Here is a 16,595-nt window from a genome sequence, read left to right as displayed (position 1 = left end):
CCAGTGTAGCAAAGACCAACAGCTTAATTTGAGTCACCAGAGTAGCATGAGCAATTTCAGTACTTTATCCTCAATGCAGAAGTCATTTATTGCCCTTTGCAGGGCAATAAATTGATTTTTCTACCTTTAAAAGATGTTTTACTTAAATTGTGCAAACATGATTTACAACAATTAGCGATAGTGTAGTTCTTAGACATTGGAGCCAGCTCAATATGGGCAACACACAAACTACAATTTCTAACCCCACAGAAGAAAATGAATCCAAAATTTTATATCAATTTTATATTTTTTGGTTTTCCTTCTAGTATATAATACAAAAGTATTTTTAATATAAAATATTTACAATTTTTCTAATATATGTGAAATGTATTGAAAAAATAAATGTTGATATTTAATCCTGTTATTGTGGGTATCAATTTTAGCACATTTTTTTTTCATCCTGTTATTGCAACCCTAGAATGCTAATTGGCAAAGAGATACACTTCAACTGATATGCTCTGACATTGCAAAAGGCATTACCCAGAGTATCTTGCTGAATTGCTTGTTAATGACAAATGCTGAGGACTATGACATGACATGATCATCACCATACAAACATGAAATTGCCTACTGCTGCTTGAAACTGCACAATAAAAATTTTTTCCTTGGATTAAACATTGAGCTCTCCATAGGGTAAAATACTTCAAATTAAACTCCATTTTAGTCACTAGGGTTTTTGAGTTTATTTTAAAATTTATCCTTATGAGATTTTTAGTGTATTTTTATTTGGTTTACTGTTTATTTTAGTTAATTTAGTTTTGTTTTATATTTATAGAAAAATTGGCAGATAGAGTGCCCATATACCCACAAAGCAAGTTTCCCCTATTGTTAAATTAGCACCTTACATTAGTGAACAGATGGTACCTTTGTTACAATTAATGAACCAATACTGATACATTACTATTAACCGAAGTCCATACTTTATATAGCCTTAGATTTTACCAAATGTCCTGGTTCTGTTTCAGGATCCCATCCAGGATGCTACTTTGCATTCAACCATCTACCTCTTTAGGCTTGTGTTAGCTGTGACAGTTTCTTGGATTTACCTTGTTTTTTGGCATTTTACACATGTTACTCCATTGGACTTCTTTGATGTTTTTCTAATTACACTGGAGTTACAGATTCTTTGGAGGATGACCCAGAGATAGAATGCCATCCTCATCACATCGTATTGTGGTTATGTGCTATCAACATAATTTACCACTCTTTTTGTTTTTGTTTGTTTTTTTTTTTTTTTTGAGACGGAGTCTCGCTCTGTCGCCCAGGCTGGAGTGCAGTGGCGCGATCTCGGCTCACTGCAAGCTCCGCCTCCCGGGTTCCCGCCATTCTCCTGCCTCAGCCTGCCGAGTAGCTGGGAGTACAGGCGCCCGCCACCGCGCCTGGCCAATTTTTTTGTATTTTTTTAGTAGAAACGGGGTTTCACCGTGTTAGCCAGGATACTCTTGATCTCCTGACCTCGTCATCCGCCCGTCTCAGCCTCCCGAAGTGCTGGGATCACAGGCGTGAGCCACCCGCGCCCGGCCGGTTTACCACTCTTGATGTTCACCGCCTGGCTGAGGTAAGCTTGACAGCTTTTTCCGTTTTAAAGTTTAATCTTTTTTCCTCCTTTTCATAATGGAATGAAGAAAATTCAGTCACTGTGCACCTAATGAGTGGGGCGTTATGCTCCACCTCCTTGAGGGACAGTAACTACATAAATAATTTGGAATTCTTCAAAGTAAGAGATTTGCTTCTTCTATCCACTAATTTATTTATTTATTCGTGTCTGTGTGAGTCCATTAATATTTATTTTATAGTCCAGGTTATAAACCAATACAACTTTATTTTGTTGCTCAAATTGTTCCAGCGTTGGTCATTGAGAGCTCTTTCAGTTGGTCCTGTCTCACTTTAACATACTCCCATAATTATGGGTTTGTGGGGCTTTAAAAAAAATTCCTTATTTTCTAGCACTGTAAGATGCTCCAGGATTATCTTATATATTTTTTGTTGTAGTCTGAAATCATTTCTTCATAATGACATTTTCCCCTTTTATTGGAGAATGTTAGAAACCAAGATCAAGAGCTTGATGTGCTTGTTGATACTGGAGTGTCATTGATTTTAGGCCCTGTCAACTGACCAGATCAAGGAACTACATGTGTATAAGCTAAGGCATGTATATGAACATATATAGATTTATAAATATTGTGTATGTAACTATCTGTATCCATATTAAGCTACACATGAGTTCATTCTGATGTTCTCCACTCTGGCAACACACATCACTGCAGCCTCCTACCCTTGCTTAGCTTTAGACTCCCATTACGGTGTGGAGTAACCTGGCTCACATCATACACCATCCACTTGGTTAGTTGCTTACTTTCAGTATATGTGAACAGTGGCATCAGAATTATTAACCTGTACCTTAGTTTCTTGTGCCTTCAGCCCTACTGACTTTTCTCATTTCCAAAGCTACTTAGGTAGGCACCCTTTCCCCCACTCCCTTCAGTAAGGTTGTTTCATATGTTTAGAATACAATTAGGTGGTTATCACATTCTGCATTCTATCCTGGGTTCCCCAAACCTCCAAAATTCATTTTCACCTTTGCATACATCAGGGTTCACTCTTTGTGCTGTAAACTACTTTGGATTTTGACAAATGCATTGTGTGATGGTATCCACCATTACAGTGTAGTATTCTATACCAGATATAATACTGTATAGTATAATATTATATAATTTCTGTATTGTATAATATTCTGACCAGATATAATACTGCATAGTATAATATTGTACAGTATAATTACAGTATAGTATAATACTGTATAGAATACTGGATAATACAGTATAGAATACTACACTGTAATGGTGGATACATCACACTAAGCATTTGCACCGCTGTAAAATCCTGTGTGCTTTAATTATTCATCCTTCCCTTCTCTCCCACCAAATAATCACTTGCAACCACTAATTTTTTACTGTCTCTATAGTTTTGCTCTTTTCAGAATGTGACTTAATTGGAGTCATACAATAAGTTGCCTTTTCATACTGGCTTCTTTCACTTACAATATGCATTTAAGATTCACATATGTCAAAAAAGAACAAGATCATGTCCTTTGCAGGGACGTGGTTGGAGCTGGAGGCTATTATCCTTAGCAAGCTAACACAGGAACAAAAAACCAGATACCACATGTTCTCACTTATAAGTGAGAGATACATGATGAGAACACATGAACACATAGAGGGGAACAACACACACTGGGGCCTATGGGAGGGTAGAGGTTGGGAAGGAGAAGATCAGGAAAAATAACTAATGGATATGAGGTTTAGTACCTTGGTAATGAAATAATCTATATGACAAACCCCTGTCACGTAAATTTACCTATGTAACAAACCTGCACATGTACATAAACTTAAAATAAAAGTTAAAAAATTTATATATGTCATTTGTGACTTGACAGCTCACTTCTTTCTATTTGTAAGTAATATTTTATTTTATTCATGAATCACAGTTTGTTTATCCATTCACTTATTGAAAGATATCTTGGTTGTTTTCAGTTTGGGGAGATTGTAAATAAAGTTTTTATAAACTTTTATGTAGACATAATTTTTTTAACTAATTAAGTAAATACCTTGGAGTGTGATTGCTGGGTTATGTGGTTAGAGTATGTTGTTTTTTAAAAAACAGCCAAATTGTCTTTGAAGTGGCTGTATCATTTTCCATTCCTACCAACAATGAATGAGAGTTACTGTTGCGCTTCATTCTTACCATTAACTAGTATTGTTATTTTCATTTCTAGTTTAATTCCATTGCGGTCTGAGAAAATATGTTGTATGATTTCGATTCTTTTAAATTTGGGAAAGTGTGTTTTAGGATACAGAATGTTGTCTATCTTAGTGAATGTCATGTGAGCTTGAGAAAAATGTGTAATCTATTGTTGTTGGAAAAAGTTGTCTATAAATACCAATCAGATCAAATTGATCAATAGTACTCTTCTGGTCAAATCCACCCTTACTGACTTTCTGCATGTTTGACCTATCAATTACTTATAGAGTAGTGTTGAGGTCTCCAGCAATAACAATTAATTTGGCTATTTCTCCTATCAGGGTGATTAATTTTTGTCTCACATATTTTAACATTCTGTTGTTAGGTGTCTACCTATTTAGGATTGCTTTGTCTCTCAGAGAATTGATCACTTTATCATTATGTAATACCACTCTTTATTCCTAATAATTACCTTTGTTTTGAAGTCTGCTTGTCTGAAATTAATATAGATACTCCAATTTTTATTTGATTATTGTTACCATGGTTTATCTTTCTCCATCCCTTTACATTGAACCTGTGTCTTGATAATTAAAGTGGATTTCTTGTAGACAACATATAGTTACAGATAAAATATAGTTGGATTATTTTTTCGTCCACTCAGACAATCTGCATCTTTAATTAATGCATTTTGACCACTTACATTTAAAGTGATGACTGGTAGAGCTGGATTAATGTTTAACTTATTTGTAATTGTTTTCTAATGGTTGCATTTATTCTTTGTTTCTGTTTATCATCTTTTAATGCCTTTACTGGTTTTAATTAACAATTTTATATAATTCTATTTTATCTTCTCTCTTAGCACATCAATTATCACTTAAAAAACATAGTAATTGCCCTAGAGTTTACAATGTGCATTTTTTCCAGCTGTATTGATGTATATTGACAAATAAAAATTTTATGTACTAATGACATACAACAAAATATTCAGATATATGTATAACATTGTGAGATGATTACCACAATCAAGCTAATTAACATATCCGTCAGTTCACATAATTATCTTTTTTATTTTGTGGTGAGAATATTTCTACTTTCTTAGCAAATTTTAAGTGTAGAGTACAGTATCATTATAGTCACCATGATGTACAATCATTCTCAAGAACTTATTCATCCTATCTATCTGAAACTTTGTACCCTTTCACCAGCATCCTCCATTTTCCCTACTCCCCAGCCCCTGGCAACTATCGTTCTATACTCTGCTTCTTTCAGTTCAACTGTTTTAGGTTTCAGATTTAAGTGAGATCATGCAGTATTTGCCTTTATATACCTGGCTTATTTAACTTACCATAATATCCTCCGGGCTCATCCAGGTTGTTGCAGTTACAAGATATACTTCTTACGTGAGTATTTTTTCATGTGGTAGAATATATATGTGTGTGTGTACATATATATACACATATATATGTGTGTACATATATATACACATATATATGTGTATATACATGTATATGTATATGTGTATATGTTTATATACATATATGCCATTTTCTTCATTCATTCATCTATCTATGGACACTTAAGTTGATTCCATATCTTTGCTATTGTGAATAATGATGCAGTGAACACAGTAGTGGAGACGTCTCTTCAACATACTGATTTTATTTCCTTTGGATATATACTCAGAAGTGGGATTGCTGAATCATATGATAGTTTTGTTGTTTATAATTTTTTGAGGCACCTCCACACTGTTTTCATAATGGCTGTACTAATTTACCTTCCCACTAATAGTGTGCAAGGGTTTTCTTTTCTGCACATCTTCACCAACATTTGTCATCTTTTGTCTTTTGATTAATAGCCATTCTAACCTGTGTGAGGTGGTATCTTATTATGGTTTTAATTTGCATTTCCCTAATGAATAGTTATATTGAGCATGTTTTCATATACTGTATTAGTCTGTTCTTGCACTGCTATAAAGAAATACCTGAGACTGGGTAATTTATAAAGAAAAGTGGTTTGATTGGCTTGCAGTTCTGCAGGCTCTGCAGGAAGCAAGCTGGCATCAGCTTCTGGGGAGGCCTCAGAAAAAGCACACAGCAGGGAGGTGCTACACACTTTTAAGCAACCAGATCTCACAGTAACTCACTCACTCACTATCACGAGAACAGCACCGAGAGAATGGTGCTAAAACATTCATGAAAAACCACCCACACAATCCAATCCTCCCACCAGGCCCCACCTCCAACACTGGGGATTGCAATTGAACATGAGATGAGTTTTGGGTGCAGACACGAATCCAAATCATATCATACACCTATTGGCCATTGGTATGTATTCTTTTGAGAAACGTCTACTCAGATCCTTCATCCACTTTTTAATCAGGTTATTTGTTTTTTCACTATTGAGTTGTTTAGCTTCTTATGTATTTTAAATATTATCCCCTTATAAGATGTATGGCTTACAAATATTTTCTCCTATTCTGTAGATTTTCTCTTCATTCTGTTGATTATTTCCTTTGCTGCACAGAGGGTTTTAGTTTGAAATGATCAGATTTATCTATTTGTGCTTTTAGGATCATATTCAAAACATCATTGCCCAGACCAATGTTATGTAGTTTTCCTCTCAATTTTTTTCCTAGTAGTTATAGAGTTTCAGTTTTTATGTTTAAGATTTTAATTCATTTTGAGTGGATTTTTTTTATGGTGTGAGATAAGGGTCCAAATTCATTCTTCTGCATGTAGAAAACAAATTTTCCCATTGTTTATTAAAGAGACCATCTTTTCTCCATTGTATATTCTTGACATCTCTGTCAAAGATCAATTGGCCTTAAATGCGTGAATTCATTTCTGAGCTGCTCTATTCTGTTTCATTGTCTATATGCCCATTTTTATGCCAGTACCATGCTGTTTTGATTACTTTAGTTTTGTAGTATAATTTGAAATTGCAATACAATGTTATACTATACTACAGTACAATACAAATACCGTAAGTATTATGATACATCTAGCTTTGTTCCTTTTGCTCAAGATTGCTTTGGCTACTCAGTGTCTTTTGTGGTTCTATATTAATTTTACCATTGCTTTTTCTATTTTTGTGAAAAAATGACATTGGAATTTTGATATGGATTGCACTGAATCTCTATACATTGATCTGGGTAATATGAACATTTGAACAATATTAATACTTCCAATCCATGAACACAAGCTATCTTTCCATTTATTTGTGTCTTCTTCAATTTCTCTCATATATGTTTTATAGTTTTCAATATACACATCTTTTACCTTCTTGGTTAAACTTATTCTCAAATATTATTTCTTGCTATTGTAGGTGGAATTGTTTTCTTGATTTTATTTTCACATAGTTTATTGTTAGTTGATATGGTTTGTCTGTGTCCCCAACCAAATCTCATCTTGAATTATAGCTCCCATAATTCCCTCATGTTGTGGGAGGAACCCAGTGGGTCCCAATTATTTTAAGATAATTGAATCATGTGGCCAATTTCCCCCATACTCTTCCTGTGGCGGTGAATAAGTCTCATGAGACCTGATGGTTTTATAAGGGGAAGCCCCTTTCACTTGGCTCTCATTCTATTCTTTTGTCTGCTGCCATGTGAGATGTGCCTTTAACCTTTTGCCATGATTGTGAGGCCTCCCCAGCTACATGGAACTGTGAGTCCATTAAACCTCTTTCTTTTGTAAATTGCCCAGTCTCAGGTATGGCTTTATCAGCAGGATGAAAACAGACTAATACAACCAATACAGTAAATTGGTGCCAGTAGAATGGGGTGCTGCTGAAAATATACCCGAAAATGTGGAAGCAGCTTTGGAACTTTGTAACAGGCAAAGACTGGAATAGTTCAGAGGGTTCAGAAGAAGACAGGAAAATGTGGGAAAGTTTGGAACTCCCTAGAGACTTGTTGATTGGCTTTGACCAAAATGCTGATAATGATATAGACAGTTAAATCCAGGCTGAGGTTGTCTCAGATGGAAATGAGGAACTTTTTGGGAACTAGAGTAAAGGTGATTCTTGTTATGTTTTAGCAAAGAGACTGGCAGCATTTTGCCCCTGCCCTAGAGATTTGTGGAACTTTGAACTTCAGAGAGATGCTTTAGGGTATCTGGCAGAAGAAATTTCTGAGCAGCAAAGCATTCAAGGTATGACTCAGGTGCTGTTAAATGGTTTCAGTTTTAAGAGGGAAACAAAGCATAAAAGTTTGGAAAATTTGCAGCCTGACAATGTGATAGAAAAGAAAATCCCATTTTCTGAGGAGAAATTCAAGCCAGCTGTAGAAATTTGCATAAGTAATGAGGAACAGAATGTTAATCACCAAGACGATGGGGAAAATGTCTCCAGGGCATGTCAGGACCTTTGCAGCAGCCCCTCCCATCACAGGTCTGGAGGCCTAGGAGGAACTGGCCAGAACCAGGGTCCCTCTGCTGTGTACAGTCTAGGAACTTGGTCCCCTGCATCCCAGCTGCTCCAGGTGTGACTAAAATGGGCAAGGTGAAGCTTGGGCCATGGCTTCAGAGGGTGCAAGCCCCAAGTCTTGGCAGCTTCCATGTGGTGTTGAGCCTGCGGAGGCACAGAAGTCAAGAATTGAAGTTTGGGAAACTCCATCTAGATTTCAGAGGATGTATGGAAATGCCTGGATGTCCAGGCAGAAGTTTGCTGCAGGGGTGTGGCTCTCATGGAGAACCTCTGCCAGGGCAGTGCTGAAGGGAGATGTGGGATGGGTGCCCACACACGAAGTCCCCACTGGGGTGCTACCCAGTGGCACTCTGAGAAGAGGGCCACTGTCCTTCAGACCCCAGAATGGTAGGTCCACAGACAACTTGCACTGTGTGCCTGGAAAAGCTGCAGACACTCAATGCCAGCCCATGAAAGCAGCTGGGAGGAAGTCTGTATCCCACAAAGCCACAGGAACAGAGCTGCCCAACACCATGGGAACCCACCTCTTGCATCAGCATGACCCAGATGTGAGACATGGAGTCAAATTAGATCATTTTGGAGCTTTAAGATTTGACTGCCCTGCTAGATTTTGGACTTGCATGGGACATGTAGCCCCTTTGTGTTGGCCAGTTTCTTCCATTGGGAACAGCTGTATTTACCCAATGCCTGTATCCCCATTGTATCTAGGAAGTGACTAACTTGCTTTTGATTTTACAGGCTCATAGGTAGAAAGGATTTGCCTTTTCTTGTGTGATATTTTGGACTGTGGACTTTTGAGTTAATGCTGAAATGAGTTAAGACTTTGAGGGACTGTTGGTAAGGCATAATTGGTTTTGAAATGTGAGGATATAAGATTTGGGCATGGCCAGGAGCAGAATAATATGGTTTGGCTCTGTCCCCATCCAAATCTCATCTTGAATTGTAGTTCCCATAATTCCCTCATGTTGGGAGGGACCCAATGGGAGAATCAGTCCTATGGTTCTGTTTTCCCCACTATTGTTTTTGTGGTAGTCAATAAGTCTCATGAGATCTGATGACTTATAAGAGGAAACCCCTTTTGTTTGGCTCTCATTCTCTTCTCTTGTCTGCTGCCATGTGAGACTTGCTTTTCACCTTCCACCATGATTGTGAGACCTCCCCAGCCATGTGGAACTGTGAGTCCATTAAACCTCTTTCTTTAATAAATTGACCATTCTTGGGTATGTCTTTATCAGCAGCATGGAAACAGACTAATATATTAGTGTATAGAAATGCTACTAAATTCTGTGTGTTGATTTTCTATCCTACAGCTTTACTGAATTCATTTATGAATTCTGATAGTTTTTCAATGGAGTCTTTAGTTTTCTGTTCTTATTTATTTAAATTTGCTTTTCCATATTTCTCTTCCTCTGCTTCTTCTGAAACTCCTATAATGCATATATTAGTTCATTTGCTGGTGTCCCACAAGTTCCATAGGCTTTCTTCACTCTTTCATTCATTTTGTTGTTGTTGTTTCTCTGAGTATTTTCAAATGACCTGTCCTCAGGCTCACTGATTCTTTCCACTGCTTGATTGAGTCTGCTGTGGAAGCTATCTGTTGAATTCAGTTCAATCATTGTGTTCTTTGCCTCCATAATTTCTGTCTGGTACTTAGTAAGTTTATCTCTTCGTTGAATTTCTCATTTTGTTCACATATTATTTTCCTGATGTCATTTGATGTCTATCTGTATTCATTTGTAGCTCACTAAACTTCTTTAAAATAATTATTTTGAATTCTATATCAAGCATTTTGTAGATCTTTATTTCTTTACAACCAGTTATCAGTATGTACTTTGTTCCTTTGGTAGTGTTATGTGTCCCTGGTTATTAATGATGTTTGTGTCCTTGCATTGATGTCTGCGCATTTGAAGAAATGAACAACTTTGCCAGTCTTTACACACTACTTTTGGCAGGAAAAGCCCTTCAACCAGTCAGACAATCTATAGATTCTGGGCAGGCTGCCTGGCAGGTTCCTTGAGCTGGCTTGCTGCTGGAATCTTTGGATGAGCTGACTTGGTGCTTGGGTCAGTTGGAAGGTGGGCCTGTACCTAGTTCCACAAGGGTGGCCCTAGGACCAGGGTCTGGATCTTGAGGCCATGGTAGCCAAGTAGGCCTGAATCCTGAGGCCATGGTAGCTTGCTTGGTACCAGGTTCACTTGGCGAGCCAGTCACCTTAATCCCCACAGACAGGCCTGAAGTCTGGATCCGCAGGGTAGTAGGAAGAGGCCTGACACTATGTATGCAAGGACCATCCTGAAGTCTGTGTCTGCAAGAGTTAACCTGGCACTAGGATGTTCGTCGAGCCTGAAGCTGCAAACGGCAGGCTGGAGCTTGAGAACACAGAGTTTTATAGATTCTTGACTTATAAGGCTATCCTGAAACCTGGGACTATGAGGGCTAACCTGGGACTAGGGCAGGACTGGAGTCTGAGTCTCCAGGGGCAGACCTGAGTCCAGGGCTGTGAGGGTCAAGCTGGAAACTGGGGACTCGGGGGCTGGTCTGGAACCTGGGCTGGTCTGGCCTGATGCTAAGGCAGGTCTAAAGCCTAGAACCACAGAGTCAGGCTTGAGCCTGAGAACATAGGAGTTGGCCTGGTAATGGAGCAGGCTTGGAGTCTGGGACATCAGGAGTGGGCCTACAGCTTGCAACTATAGGACTGGCTGGGTGCTAGAGGGGACAACTTCACACTGGTATAAACTGGAGTGGGCCTAGTCCTGAGGTCCACAGTGAAATCAGGTGCTCATTTTAGTCTTCTCCCCACAACCTAAAGGTTATCTCTCCCCGTGCTGTGCTGACTGGGCTTAGAAGAGGGGGGATGTGGGTCTTGTGAAACTCTCCTCCCTATCCTCTTCCATGTGACTTTTTCTATTTCTTTGCTATACCCAGGTGCTGTAATCTTTCACCTGGATTCCTTAGCCCTTGTGAAATATTTTTGTGCATGGATATTTGTTCAAACTGATGCTCCTGCAAGGGAAAGAGAGCTGGAAAGTTCTATTCTACTATCTTCTTGATTTCACTCTGTGGAATACATGTTTTTAACTAACCTAAGTCTACTTTTAAAGTATACTATTTCATTCTAATGCAAGTACTTTATAACAGAGTATTCCCAATTCTTCTTATCTCCGATAATATCGTCATTTGTTTCATATACTTATATGCTATCATCACCCAATCCATTGTTACTATTATCATTATAAACAGTTATCTTTTAGATCAATTAAGAATAGAAAAAATAAAAAATATATATATTTTACCCTCATTTAGTCCTCCAACACCCCCTTTCTTTATGTGGATCTGAGTTTCTGACCTATCCTTTTTTCTGTACCTGAAGAATTTCTTGCCAGATAGTCTACTGGTGATAAATTCCCTCAGGTTTTTTTGTCTGTGAAAGATATTTTTCCTTCACTTTTGAATGATGATTTTGCTGAATATAAAATACTAGGTTGATGTTTTTCTTCTTTCAACACTTTGCTTTATTCTACTTTCTTCTTGGATGCATGATTTCTAAATGAAATTCTGGTCTAATCGTTATTTGTTTTTCTATAGGTATGGTTTCTTGTTTTTTTGTTTTTTGTTTGTTTTTGCAATTTGAATATGATGTGGCCAGGTGTCATTTTTTTGGTATTTATAAGCTTCACATTATCTGAGATTCCTAGTGCTATAGTTTGGTGTCTGTCACTAATTTTGGAAAGTTCTGTGCTATTATACTTCAAAGATTTTTCTGCTTCATTCTTTCTCTCTTCTCTCTCTGATAATCCAATGATATACAGGTTATACTTTTAGAAATTGTCCTATAGTTCTTGGATTTTTCTCTTCTGTTCAATTATTACTATTCTGTTTTTCTTTGTATTTTAGTTTGGAAAAGTTCTACTGATATTCAAACTCACTAATTCATTTCTCAGCCATGTTCGGTTAACTGACTAGTCCAGCAAAGGCATTTTTCTAGTTCTAGCATTTTCTTAACATTCTTAGAGTTCTCATCTATCTGCTTTCATTCCCATTTGTTTTTGTACATTGTATATTTGTTATTAAAGCCTTTAATGTATTAATTATAATTACTTTAAATTCCGTATTTAATAATTCCAACATGTGTGTCATATTTGAGCCTGAACCAAATGTGTGCTTTTTCTCTTCATACCTTGTATTGTCTTCCTTTTAGCATGCCTTATAATTTTTCTTGAAAGTTGAGCATGATAAATGAATAATAAAAATGATTGCAAAAATAAGAGTAATAGGAATTAAGGTAAATATGTCTTTAGTGTGAGATTTTATCTTAATCTGGCTACAGCTGTAGGTTCTAGAGGCTTTAAATTAATCTAATGCCTTTGTTTTTGTCTCCCCTCTTGACCTCAGTCTTCACTAAGTACTTCTCCAGGATAATCTGTGTCTTGCAGTTCTTCCGTCTATAATCCATTGTTACATTGGTGTAATGGTAAAGTGTGGGGGAGGAGAAGCATTCAATAATCTTATGATTAAATCTCAGCCTGTGTCCCTGGTCTGCGACTATTCCAAGTGCTTCTTAGGTTTTTTGTCCCCCCACACCCCTTTTCACTGATGAGATGAGACAAGAAGGTTAAGAGGGGGGGTGTGGCGGCTGTAACAAGAGAAATGCATTTTCCTCAAGTAAGATAAGGCTCCTGTAAAGTCTTTTTCTCTAAAAAGTATGTCTTTGTAATGGAGAACATGCTGGGGATATTTCACAATGGTTTCTCTAACTCTCCTTTTGCCAGTCATGAGATCTTTTTCAGAACTTCAATATGAGGACCTGACAGGGTTTTCAGAGTAAACCTATAAAAATGTAGGCCTCCCCTGAGACTGTGGCCTGTAGCACTTTCTCACTGTCATACTTAAACACACTCAGCCTCCAATAATTCACCAAAATATGATTCCAATGGTTTCTCTGCTCAGTAAACAAATTTCATTTGTGACCTTAATTTCACATGTCTCTCCAGATTTCAGGGTAGTAGTGTGCCCTGTGACCTTTCATCTCTGATGGGTCTAAGGAAAGTAATTAATTTTCAGTTTGATCAACTTTTTTTCCTTTAAATTATAGAGGATTGAATAATCAACTTCTTATTTTAAGGATGGTAGTGATGTTTTCCAAGCTTTTTTTTCATGCTGGATCTGATTTCAGGAGTCTATACAGGGTAATATTTGTAAAAGCAACATTCTAGAAGAAATAACATGATAAATCCTTACACTTAATATATACTGGACACTGTACTATTAATATACGGTATCTTACTTAAAAGATAAAGCATATCTATAAGATAGTTGTCAGAAGACCTAGTATCCAATACTGTATGCTTTTTACTAAGTCATGCTGCCTCATGTTTCAGAAACTTTTATCTCATATTTAAATAGAAAGACTTACAACAAATATTTTTTTCAGCAGAAAATATTTTGGTCAGCAGGACTAAACTTTATTAATTACTGAAACACTGTTTGACAAGCAGACTCCATGTTGAGAAAAGGCCTTGAGGCTTCTATCAAACTCTCTTTTTTCTTCTATTTGGTCTTTAAATGAGCTACATTTTGCTTATACACCTCCAGGATAAAATTGAGATTTTTTTTAAAAAATGAAATGACAATTTATTTTTTAAAAAGATCAACTCTAAGCAACCGGAAAAATTTGCTTCTTTAGAATATGTTTCAAATAAAGAAAAATTTGAAAGGACAATTGCAGGACAGAGAAATACTTACTAACATAAGAGAACTGTACAAAAAAAAAAAGAGTCACAACATATGGCACTGTATTTTCTTCAGAAAAGCAAGCCTCCTGGGACCCAGTTCTTTGATACTAATCACAACAGTAATTAGAGATGATGTTGGTTAGTGTTCTTGAATGTTTTCCATGTTGAGTACAAATATCACTAACCAAGGTGTCTTCCTTTTCCCACCCCACTGGTGGCCTGACAAGTTCATCTCTAAGGTTGGTTTCACTATTGCTGATGCTAGAGACTTGTCACACACATTTCCAATAATGAACTGGAAAAGTATTTATTTGAAAGCCTTTCTTTAATTATAGTTGTTTGGTGGTCGCTAAGGAATAGTTCTGAAGTTTGCAGAAAAGTAAAACAAATGGTAGGAAATTTTAAAGCAAACTCGAGCATGTAAATGTGGGTTTGGCAGGTAAGCATCCAAACAAAAGAACTACTCTATATTCAGAAACACTGGTGTTGAAATGTTATATGGATCAAATCTACATTGTGACCGAGTTGTTTTCAAGCATCAATGGAAAGATTTTAATCAAGAGAGCAAGGGCAGTATTGATGGCAGAATTTTTTGTTGTAAATATAGGAGCCAGTCTAAGCGGGCTGGAACTATATGATATGGAAGTCAATTAGGAATAAAAAACAAAAGGGATGGATTTTTTTTTCTGATTTTTTTAACTTTTATTTTAAGTTGAGGGGTATGTGTGCAGGTTTGCTACATAGGTAAACTCGTGGGTTTGTTGTACAGATTATTTCATCACCTAGGTACTAAGCCTATCACCCATTAGTTATTTTTCCTGTCCTCTCCCTCCTCTTACCCTCCATCCTCTGTTAGGCCCCAGTGTGTTGTTTCCCTCTATGTGTTCATGTGTTCTTATCATTTAGCTCCCACTTATAAGTGAGAACGTGTGGTATTTGGTTTTCTGTTCCTACATTAGCTTGCTAAGAATAACAGCCTCCGGCTCCATCCATGTCTCCTCAAAGAACATGGTCTCATTTGTTTTTATGGCTGCATAGTATGCATGGTGTATATATGTCACATTTTCATTATCCAATCTATCACTGAAGGGCATTTAGGTTGATTCTATGTCTTTGATATTCTGAATAGTGCTGCAGTGAACATATGCATGCATGTGTCTTTATAATAGAATGATTTACATTCCTTTAGGTATATACCCAGTAATGGGATTGTTGGGTCAAATATATTTCTATCTAGGTCTTTGAAGAATCATCACACTGTCTTCCAATGGTTGAACTAATTTACACTCCCACCAAAAGTATATAAGCATTCCTTTTTCTCCACAACCTCTCCAGCCTCTGCTGTTTTTTGACTTTTTAATAGTAGCCATTCCGACTGGTGTGAGATGGTATCTCATTGTGGTTTTGATTTGCATTTCTCTAGTTATCAGTGATATTGAGCTTTTTTCATGATTCTTGGCCACATGTATGTCTTCTTTTGAAAAGTGTCTGTTCATGTCTTTTGCCCATTTTTTAATGGGTTCACTTGTTTTTCTCTTGTAGATTTCAATTCCTTATAGATGCTTGATAGTACACTTTTGTCAGATGCATAGTTTGCAAAAATTTTTTCCCATTCTGTAGGCTGTTTTTTATTGTTTATAGTTTCTTTTGCTGTGCAGAAGCTGTTTAGTTCAATTAGACTCATTCATCAATTTTTGCTTTTGTTGCAATTGCTTTTGGTGTCTTCATCATGAAATGCTTGCCTGTGCCTATATCCTAAATAGTATTGCTTAGGCTGTCTTCCAGGGTTTTTGTTTGTTTGTTTGTTTGTTTTTTAGTTTTGGGTTTTACATTCAAGTCTTTGATCCATCTTGAGTTAATTTTCGTATATGGTGTAAGAAAGGGGTCCAGTTTCAATCATTTGCCTATGGCTAGTCTTTTATCCCAGCTCCATTTATTGAATAGGGATTCTTTCCCCATTGCTTGTTTTTTGTCAGATATGTCAAAGATCAGATAGTTCTAAGCATGTGGCCTTATTTCTGGGTTCTCTATTCTGTTCAATTCTCTATTACGTGTCTGTTTTTATGCCAGTACCATGCTGTTTTCGTTACCGTAGCCCTGTAATATAATTTGAAGTCGGTTAGTGTGATGCTTCCAGTCTTTGTTCTTTTTGCTTAGTATTGCCTTGGGTATTCAGGCTCTTTTTTCGTTTCATATGAATTTTAAAATAGTTTTTTTTTAACTATTTTAACTATTTTAAAATAGGGGATTTTTTTTGCTTTTTGTTTGCTTGGTTGGTTTTAGTTCCGTGAAGAATTTCAATGGTAGTTTAATGGGAATAGCATGAATTTATACATTGACTTGGGTGTTATGGCCATATTAACAATATTGATTCTTCCTATCCATAAGCATGGAAGTTTTTGCATTTGTTTGTGTCATCTCTGGTTTCTGATTTCTTTGAGTGTTTTGTAGCTCTCATTGTAGAGATTGTTTACCTCCCTAGCTAGCTGTATTCCTAAGTATTTTTTATGGCAATTGTGAATGGAATTACATTCCTGATTTAGCTCTCAGCTTGATGGTTGTTGGTATATAGAAATGCTACCGATTTCTGCACATTGAGTTTGTATCCTAAGACTTTGCTGAAGTTGTGTATCAGCTTAAGGAGCTTTTGGGCTGAGA

General features: G+C 36.8%; 1 long non-coding RNA gene across 1 annotated transcript in view; it reads right to left on the bottom strand.

Moving 5' to 3' along the window:
- Positions 1-16,595, bottom strand: part of LOC116468377 (uncharacterized) — an 87,513-nt gene that overhangs the window by 7,819 nt on the left and 63,099 nt on the right. The window lies entirely within an intron of this gene.

The sequence above is a fragment of the Hylobates moloch genome, unplaced genomic scaffold (assembly GCF_009828535.3).
Source record: "Hylobates moloch isolate HMO894 unplaced genomic scaffold, HMol_V3 SCAFFOLD_5, whole genome shotgun sequence".
Lineage (NCBI taxonomy): Eukaryota > Metazoa > Chordata > Mammalia > Primates > Hylobatidae > Hylobates > Hylobates moloch.
This window is presented reverse-complemented; position numbering and strand designations above follow the sequence as displayed.